The sequence below is a fragment of the Melozone crissalis genome, unplaced genomic scaffold (genome assembly GCF_028551555.1).
Source record: "Melozone crissalis strain CALT ecotype California unplaced genomic scaffold, PUWL_Pcris_2 ptg000080l_1, whole genome shotgun sequence".
In the NCBI taxonomy this organism is placed as follows: domain Eukaryota; kingdom Metazoa; phylum Chordata; class Aves; order Passeriformes; family Passerellidae; genus Melozone; species Melozone crissalis.
In genome coordinates this window covers 108,491-118,859 of record NW_026535857.1, presented here as the reverse complement: position 1 = coordinate 118,859, position 10,369 = coordinate 108,491, and positions in this window count along the sequence as shown.

Below are 10,369 nucleotides of genomic sequence, written 5' to 3'. Positions count from 1 at the left end.
TTTAACCTCACTTGTGTCCTTTATTCCTTGGACAGCAATTCCACAATGTTCCAGCAGCAGGGAGAGGGCTGGGAGGGAATTATCCCTGAGTAAAATCATTAATTTAAAAAAAATCAAATAAGATTTTTAAGTGTTTAACCTCACTCATGTCCTTTGTCTCTTGGGCATCCCTGGGTGTAAATGTTGATTATCTTAACACCAAGCTTTTAATTACTTTGTGCTTGAAAATGCTGGGAAAAGGAATATTCTCATAGAAGGATGAGGTAAAGATAGGAGAAACAAAATACTGTAAAATCTGATTTTTAACCCATGCTGCAGTGATCAAACCCAATAAAACCTTTCAGCACTCAGCAGCCCTGGGTGTAAATGTTGATTATCTTAACACCAGGCTTTTAATTACTTTGTTCTTGAAAATGCTGGAAAAAGGAATTTTCTCATAGGAAGGATGAGGTGAAGATAGGAGAAAAGATTTTACAGATATTTTCTATTTTTAACCCATGCTGCAGTGATCAAACCCAATAAAACTTTTCAGCACTCAGCATCCCTCAGTGTAAATATTGATTATCTTAACACCAAGCTTTTAATTACTTTGTGCTTGGAAATGCTTGGAAAAAGGAATTTTCTCATAGGAAGGATGAGGTAAAGATAGGAGAAAGAAAATACTGTAAAATCTGATTTTTAACCCATGCTGCAGTGATCAAACCCCATAAAACCGTTCAGCACTCAACATCCTTCAGTGTAAATGTTGATTATCCTAACACCAAGTTTTTAATTACTTTGTGCTTGGAAAAGCTGGGAAAAGGAATTTTCTCATAGGAAGGATGAGGTGAAGATAGGAGAAAAGATTTTACAGATATTTTCTATTTTTAACCCATGCTGCAGTGATCAAACCCAATAAAACCTTTCAGCACTCAGCATCCCTCAGTGTAAATATTGATTATCTGAACACCAAGCTTTTAATTACTTTGTGCTTGGAAATGCTGGAAAAAGGAATATTCTCATAGAAGGATGAGGTAAAGATAGGAGAAAGAAAATACTGTAAAATCTTATTTTTAACCCATGCTGCAGTGATCAAACCCAATAAAACTTTTCAGCACTCAGCATCCCTCAGTGTAAATATTGATTATCTTAACACCAAGCTTTTAATTACTTTGTTCTTGAAAATGCTGGAAAAAGGAATTTTCTCATAGGAAGGATGAGGTAAAGATAGGAGAAACAAAATACTGTAAAATCTGATTTTTAACCCATGCTGCTGTGATTAAAACCTGTAAAATCTGATTTTTAACCCATGCTGCAGTGATCAATCCCAATAAAACCTTTCAGCACTCAGCAGCCCTGGGTGTAAATGTTGATTATCTGAACACCAGGCTTTTAATTACTTTGTTCTTGAAAATGCTGGAAAAAGGAATTTTCTCATAGGAAGGATGAGGTGAAGATAGGAGAAAAGATTTTACAGATATTTTCTATTTTTAACCCATGCTGCAGTGATCAAACCCAATAAAACTTTTCAGCACTCAGCATCCCTCAGTGTAAATATTGATTATCTTAACACCAAACTTTTAATTACTCTGTGCTGATGATAGGCTGCTCATTATTGTCCTGTAAAGCAGAAGTCAAGCTACAATTAGTAAATAATTATCTTCCCTCACAAGTTATTATGCTCAATGGCCAGTGCCGTTGTTTGTGCTGTTTAATGAATAATTCCAGGATGGGAAAGCTCCGAGATTTCAGACATCAGAAAAATGAGAGAAATGTCCCTGGTGATCGGGAGGAGCCCTCAGAGCTTTGGGATCCAGAAATCAAACCCAGAGAAGATTCTTTCCCCTTTTCCTTGGGAGGAGCTGCAGGAATTGATAATTAAAAATAATTAAAAATTCCTTCATTTATAAATCAGGAGCACTTGCAGCAGAGCTGGAGGCTGAGGCAGGTTGTTAAAATATTTCATCGTTTCTAAATGAACAAATGATAAAGAGATAAAAAGTCTCGTACAAAGGTTCCCAGGGCACAAGAGTTTGATGGACCGGGATTGAGCTTTTCCCAGGAGAAGCCCCTGAGCCTCAGAATCCAGGAGAGTGGGCTGGTGGTATTATTATTGTTGTTATTATTATTATTATTATTATTATTATTATTATTATTATTGTCATCATTATTATCATTATATCAATATTACATCAATATTATATGATTACTATTGCTATTAATATAATATAATATAATATAATATAATATAATATAATACAATATAATACAATATAATATAATACAATACAATGTAATACAATACAATGTAATATAACATAATGTAATATATTATAATATAATACAATATAATACTGTATAATATAATACAATAAAATATAATGTAATACAATGTAATACAATGTAATATAATACAATACAATATAATGTCATATAATATAATACAGTATAATATAATACAATATAATATACTGTAACATAATGTAATACAATACAATATAATGTAATGTAATATAATATAATATAATACAATACAATGTAATATAATATAATATAATATAATATAATATAATATAATACAATATAATACAATACAATGTAATACAATGTAATATAATACAATATAATACAATAAAATATAAAGTAATGTAATATAATATAATATAATATAATACAATACAATGTAATACAATACAATGTAATATAACATAACGTAATATAACATAATATAATATAATATAATATAATACAATATAATATAATGAAATACAATGTAATATAATATAATATAATATAATATAATATAATATAATATAATATATTCCCTATATGTTATATGTATTATACACTAAATATTTTCTCTATAATATTTAATATAATGTAATTTTCTATATGATATTTAGTATTTTCTAATTAATATTTGTAATATTTTCCTATAATTGTTATGTAATTATATTAATAATATATTAATAATCATTACTATATATTATTATTTATTGTTGTTCTTATATATATATAATTTTTATATATTATATTTTATTCCCTGATTATCATTATCCTATATAATGATAGTAATAATATAATAATATTAAGATAATAATATTAATAATATATTGACAATCATTACTATATATTATTAATAAATTACAATAAATTATTAATTAATATTAAAAATTATATTAATAATAATAAAATTATATCGTTTATGTATAAGATAGTATCTATTATAGATTAATATATTATATTATATTATAGTATAGTATAGTATATTTTATTATATTATAGTATAGTATAGTATATTTTATTATAGTATATTATATTATATTATATTATATTATGTTATGTTATGTTATGTTATAGTATATTATAGTATAGTATAATAATATATTATATATTATTATAATATATATTAATAGTATATTGATAATATATTAATATTATATTACACATATAATATTTTACACATTTTATATAATATATTCGATATATTAAATTTATTAATAACAATAACAATAATAATAATAATAATAATAATAATAATAATAATAATAATAATAATAGTAATAATAGTATTCCCTATTTATCATTCAAGTGAGAATATCCAGGGATGCTCCAGAGCAGACTGGAGGGTGCAGAAAACAGAAATATCTGTTGATAGGAAATATCTGATCCATTCTATCAAATGTTCTGATGTGGTTCCCAAGGAAGGCAGCAGCTGCAGTTTAATGAATATTTCCATGTCTAAATCAATTTTTGTTATTTTCATTTCAGTTTTGCATCGCTTGGTTCAGCTGAGAGGCAGAAACAATTCCAGGGTTCCCCCACCAGGAACCCTCTGGGGTGTGGGGGTCCCACAGTTCCCACACATCCCCTCACTGAAGGTGCTGCCCTCGCTGGAATTAATGAGGAATTATCATTAATTATCTTCCTGGACAGGAAGGCAAGGCTTGATCACAGCAATTTTCTTTGGGCTTCCTTGAAGTGTGCCCAGAAATTCAGGTGAGGTGAGGTGAGAATTATCTCCCAATTCAGGTGAGGTGAGAATTATCTCCCAATTCAGGTGAGGTGAGAATTATCTCCCAATTCAGGTGAGGTGAGAATTATCTCCCAATAATTTGAAGAGTGAGGAAAAAACTCCACAATTATTGCAGCCCTGGCTTTGGATGGATCCCACATGGACAAAAGGGTTTTTTGCTCCATCAGCAGCACCTTGTGCTTGTCAAAAACTTCTCAAAAAAAAGGATTTATTCTCTGAGAATATCAAATAAAACACATTAAAAGTCCCACAAGCTCCCATGTGGGTGCTTCTCTGCTCCCCTTTATTTTGGTGAAGCCAAAGAAAGCCCAGACTAAACAACAGCAAAAAGGGACGGAGCCAAAAATCTCCTTGGAATTGGAATTGCAAATCCAGGTGGGCCCCACCTGTGTGGAGGTGGAGGAACAACCCCAGGCCGAGTTCTCCTGCAGGTTGGAGCAGGAAATTCCGTGGATGAACAGTCTCTGATGTCTCTGGGGTGCCACAGTTCCCTCAGAGAGGAAAAGAAAAGCTTAAAAAACCCCAAAAAGTGGAGATCAGCCTGGAGGGGAGGTTGGGCAGGAAAGGGTTAAACAGGATTCCTGGGAGAGCCTCAGGATTCTCCCTTTTCCCTCTGGTTTCTTTTTTTGTTGTTTTGTCCTTCCAGAGGATGAACCAAAGGGCTCCAGAGCCGCTTCTGGCTCAGGCAGAGCTTTACAAAATTCCTTTTCCATTCCCTTCCTCTCCCTCAAGGTGAAATCTTTCCTGTCCCTCAAATCCTTCCTCTCCCTCTAGGTGTCACCACTGGATTGGGAATCAGCTTTTCCTTTCAGTCCAACCCCTCCGTTGGGATTTCACTCCTCCTTTGGGTGAAATATTTCACATTTCCAATAATTTGCATCTATTTCGTTTTACCCAGCCAAACACAGCAAGGCTGAAGAGAATTAATTCCTTAATACTTCAAGGTGGGTTTTTTCACTGAATTAATACTTATGAAATCACAGAAAGATTTGGGTAGGAAAATCCCACAGGATCAATGAAATCCCAAAGGATCAATGTAAAATTCCAAAGGATCAATGAAATCCCAAAGGATCAATAAAATCCCAAGGGACCAATGAAATCCCAAAGGATCAATGTAAAATTCCAAAGGATCAATGAAATCCCAAAGGATCAATAAAATCCCAGAGGACCAATGAAATCCCAAAGGAACAATAAAATCCCACAGGATCAATAAAATCCCACAGGACCAATGAAATCCCACAGGATCAATGAAATCCCACAGGAACAATAAAATCCCAGAGGAACAATAAAATCCCAAAGGATCAATGAAATCCCAAGGGACCGATAAAATCCCACAGGACCAATAAAATCCCAAGGGACCAATGAAATCCCACAGGATCAATGAAATCCCAAAGGAACAATAAAATCCCAAAGGAACAATGAAATCCCAAAGGACCAGTACAATCCCACAGGAACAACGAAATCCCACAGGATCAGTGAAATCCCAAGGGACCAATGAAATCCCACAGGAACAATAAAATCCCACAGGATCAATAAAATCCCACAGGACCAATGAAATCCCACAGGACCAATGTAATCCCAAAGGAACAATAAAATCCCAAAGGACCAATGAAATCCCAAAGGACCAATAAAATCCCAAAGTATTTTAAGGACCTTAAAGCTCTTTTTATCCCACCCTTAGCATGGGCACTCCGAGCCCCGTCCAACCTGGTTTTAAACATTTTTAAATTTAAATCTTTTTGAATACCACAGTGGCCCTTAGCTGAACTTTTCCCACTCCTGGGAAGGGAAAAGGAATAAAAAAGGAGCAGGAGGGGAGGTGTCCAGGCTGCTGCAGGCTCTGAGCCGTGGCTGGGCTGGGAGGGTTCCTCACCTGCTCCTCACCTGAAAGCTCCTGAGCAGAATTGTCTGGGGGGTTTGGGCTGTGCTGCATCAGAGAAACCATAAACTGATTGCAATTAAAGTGTGATTTCATTGAACTTGATTAAATTTGATTTCCCTCCCACACAGCCAGACCTTGGGGCTGCTCCGTGTCTGGCTCAGGGAGGAGCACTCAGAGCTTGGCTCGGTTTAAACTCAGCTTTAAGGAGGTTTTACAGTGAATCCAGGTTTAAACCTCTGCACAGGAGCTTTTCCAGCGACTCTGAGTGGTTTCATTCCTTGGGGTGGTTTTAAAATTCCAGTTGTTTAAAGTCCTCCTGAGGCTGCCCCTGGGGTGTCCAAGGGATGGAGATTTCCTGGCAGTGCAGGTGTGGAGAAACCCTGGAATTATTTCTGTCTCTCACAGCAAAGGGCTGAAATTCCCCAGGTGAACCAAGCAAGCTGCACAATTGAAATGAAAAGAACAAGGAGTGGATATTCCATTAAATAAAACCTCTGCACAGGAGCTTTTCCAGTGACTCTGAGTGGTTTCATTCCTTGGGGTGGGTTTTTAATTCCAGTTGTGTTCATGAGTCCTGAGGCTGCCCCTGGGATGTCCAAGGCATGGAGATTTCCTGGCACTGCAGGTGTGGAGAAACCCTGGAATTATTTCTGTCTCTCACTGCAAAGGGCTGAAATTCCCCAGCTGAACAAACCAAGCTGCAAAACTGAAATTAAAAAACCAAGGAGTGGATTTTGAGTCCCTTCAGCTCCTCCTGTAGGTGCCTGTGGATCCCTGGGATGTCCAAGGGACCTGAACCAAAACCAGCACTGCAGGTGTGGAGAAACCCTGGAATTATTTCTGTCTCTCACTGCAAAGGGCTGAAATTCCACAGCTGAACAAACCAAGCTGCACAGTTGAAATTAAAAGAACAAGGAATGGATATTCCATTAAATAAAACCTCTGCACAGGAGCTTTTCCAGTGAATCTGAGTGGTTTCATTGCCAGGGGTGGGTTTTTAATTCCAGTTGTGTTCATGAGTCCTGAGGCTGCCCCTGGGGTGTCCAAGGGATGGAGATTTCCTGGCAGTGCAGGTGGGGAGAAACCCTGGAATTATTTCTGTCTCTCAGCTGAAATTCCCCAGCTGAACCAAGCAAGCTGCACAATTGAAATGAAAAGAACAAGGAGTGGATTTTGAGTCCCTTCAGCTCCTCCTGAGGCTGCCCCTGGAATGTCCAAGGGATGGAGATTTCCTGGCATTCCAGGGTTTCTCCACACCTGCAATTATTTCTGTCTCTCACTGCAAAGGGCTGAAATTCCCCAGCTGAACCCAGCAAGCTGCAAAACTGAAATTAAAAAACCAAGGAGTGGATTTTGAGTCCCTTCAGCTCCTGTAGGTGCCTGTGGATCCCTGGGATGTCCAAGGGACCTGAACCAAAACCAGCAGTGCAGGTTTTTGAACCAAAACCAAAACCAGCAGTGCAGCAGTCCTGGAATTATTTCTGTCTCTCAGCTGAAATTCCCCAGCTGAACAAACCAAGCTGCACAATTGAAATGAAAAGAACAAGGAGTGGATTTTGAGTCCCTTCAGCTCCTCCCGAGGCTGCCCCTGGACCCCTGGGATGTGCAGGGACCTGAACCAAAACCAGCACTGCAGGTGTGGAGAAACCCTGGAATTATTTCTGTCTCTCACTGCAAAGGTCTGAAATTCCCCAGCTGAACAAACCAAGCTGCAAAACTGAAATTAAAAAACCAAGGAGTGGATTTTGAGTCCCTTAAACTCCTCCTGTGGCTGCCCCTGGGGTGTCCAAGGCCAGGTTGGAGCAGCCTGGGACAGATTTCCTGGCATTCCAGGGTTTCTCCACACCTGCAATTATTTCTGTGTCTCACTGCAAAGGGCTGAAGTTCCCCAGCTGAACCAAGCAAGCAGCAAAATTGAAATTAAAATAACAAGGAATGGATTTAGACATGTAAGTATTCCATTAAATATTCCATTAAATATTCCAGTAAATATTCCATTCCCTGCCCACGGAATTGGAGGAATTTTTAAAGATCCTTTTCAACCCCAGATCGTTTCATCCTGAACTGCTTGAAAACTATTACCCAGAGCAATAGGAGGCATTAATTAGTTAATTAATAATTAATGAGCTGCACTCAGGTTCCTTCACAAATGACATTTGTTCCATGGGACTTTGTACAGTTGGATATTGCTGAATTCCTTGGATATTTCTGAATTCCCTGGCTATTTCTGATTTCCCTGGATATTGCTGAATTCCATGGATACTGATTTCCTTGGATAGTGCTGAATTCCTTGGCTACTTCTGAATTCCTTGGATATTTCTGATTCCCTTGGATATTTCTGATTTCCTTGGCTATTGCTGATTTCCTTGGCTATTTCTGAATTCCGTGGCTATTTCTGATTTCCTTGGCTATTGCTGATTCCCTTGGCTATTGCTGATTTCCCTGGATATTTCTGATTTCCTTGGCTATTTCTGATTCCCTTGGCTATTTTTGAATTCCGTGGCTATTTCTGAATTCCGTGGCTATTTCTGATTTCCTTGGCTATTGCTGATTTCCCTGGATATTTCTGATTTCCTTGGCTATTTCTGATTCCCTTGGCTATTTCTGAATTCCGTGGCTATTTCTGATTTCCTTGGCTATTTCTGATTTCCCTGGCTATTGCTGATTCCCTACAAACCCCTCGCGTTTTCAGATGAATTCTGATTTTTTGGCGATTCTCTCCTTGCACTGTGACTCCTCCACACCAGGGGGCAGCTCCGAGCCGGTTCTCGGCTGCGCTCGGATTTCTCCGTGTGTTTGTGGATAATCTTCGGAGCAGCCTCACTCATTTTCCTGCTCCCTGCCCAGGAATGTTCTCCTGACCGTGAGCTCCAGCTGAGGGAGGTTCAATCATGATTTTCCTGTGGCCATGTCTAGCAGACTTTCTCCTCTCTTAAAAAAATCATTAAACCACAAATCTGCTTTCCCCCCGCGCTGGGAGGTTTATTTTGTGTGTGGGTGGTTGGTTTGTTTGTTGTTAGAGCTGGGAATTACCACAAGGCTTTAATAAAATTCTTTATGGCTGTGATTCAAAGCTGCAGACAGAGTTGAGGTGTGTTTGTGTTTGTGTTTGTGTTTGTGTTTGTGTTTGTGTTTGTGTTTGTGCCAGGGCAGGGGATGGGAGCTCTGAGCTCTCCTCGTGCTCCTGAGCTCCAGAACCTTCCCTGGAGGAGCAGCTCCTCTGCCCTGCTGCCTTTCCCTGCAGCTCTCCCTCCTCTTTTGTCTCAGGCTCAAACTCTGCTTTTTAAATCCTTGCTGCTTTTTTTACTTGGTGATTTGTCTGCTCCTGCCTCCAAAACCTCCAAGGGCAAATAACCAAAAATGTCCAAGATTTCCATCCTCACAAGGAGAATTGGAGTCAGAGCTGATCCCACCCATCCATGTCTGGGTTATCCAAGATTTTCATGCTAACAAGGAGAATTTTTTAGTCTGACCTGATCCCACCCATCCATGTCTGGGCCAGGAGAAGAGAAGGGATCTCAGTGATCCAGGACCTGACCCAAATCATTGCAGAGCTGATTTTCCTCTCTTGTTTACCCACCAGGAAGGAGAGGAGGATCTCATTTTTCCTCCTTCCAGGCCTGTTTTTCTTTGTCCCTTCTCTGCTCCTGCCTCCAAAACTTCCATGGGCAAATAACCAAAAATATCCAAGATTTCCATCCCCTCCAGGGTGTTTTGAGGCAGAGCTGATCCCTGCCACCAGCCATGTCTAGGTTAGGAGAAGAAAAGGGATCTCAAACTGGAAAAAGGCTCTGCTTATCCTTTCCTTTCCTTGTCCTTTATCTGCTCCTGCCTCCAAAACTTCCATGGGCAAATATCCAAAAATATCCAAGATTTTCATCCCCACAAGGAGAATTGGAGTCAAACCTGATCCCACCCATCCATGTCTAGACAAGGAGAAGAAAAGGGATCTCAGTAATCCAGGACCTGAACCAAACCATTCCAGAGCTGATTTTCCTCTCTTGTTTACCCACCAGGAAGGAGAGAAGGCTCTCATGTTTTCTCCTTGCAGGCCTTTCTTTTCTTTGTCCTTTATCTGCTCCTGCCTCCAAAACCTCCAAGGGCAAATAACCAAAAATATCCAAGATTTCCATCCCCACAAGGAGATTTTGGGTCAGAGCTTATCCCACCCATCCATGTCTGGACCAGGAGAAGAGAAGGGATCTCAGTGATCCAGGAGCTGACCCAAATCATCACAGAGCTGCTTTTCCCCTCTTGTTTTCCCTCCAGGAAGCAGAGGGAGGTCCCAGGACACCAGGAGATATCCAAGCCCACCCAGAGGGTCAGGACAGCTGAGCAATGTCATTGTTGGGTTTCCGTTGTGTTCTGTGAGTGCAGCCTCAGCTCCCAGCACCTCCCCAGGGTTCAGCTGAAACCCTGCAGGAGGGAACGCAGGAGTGTCCAGTGCTGCTGCCGGGAGCTGCGTCAAGGTT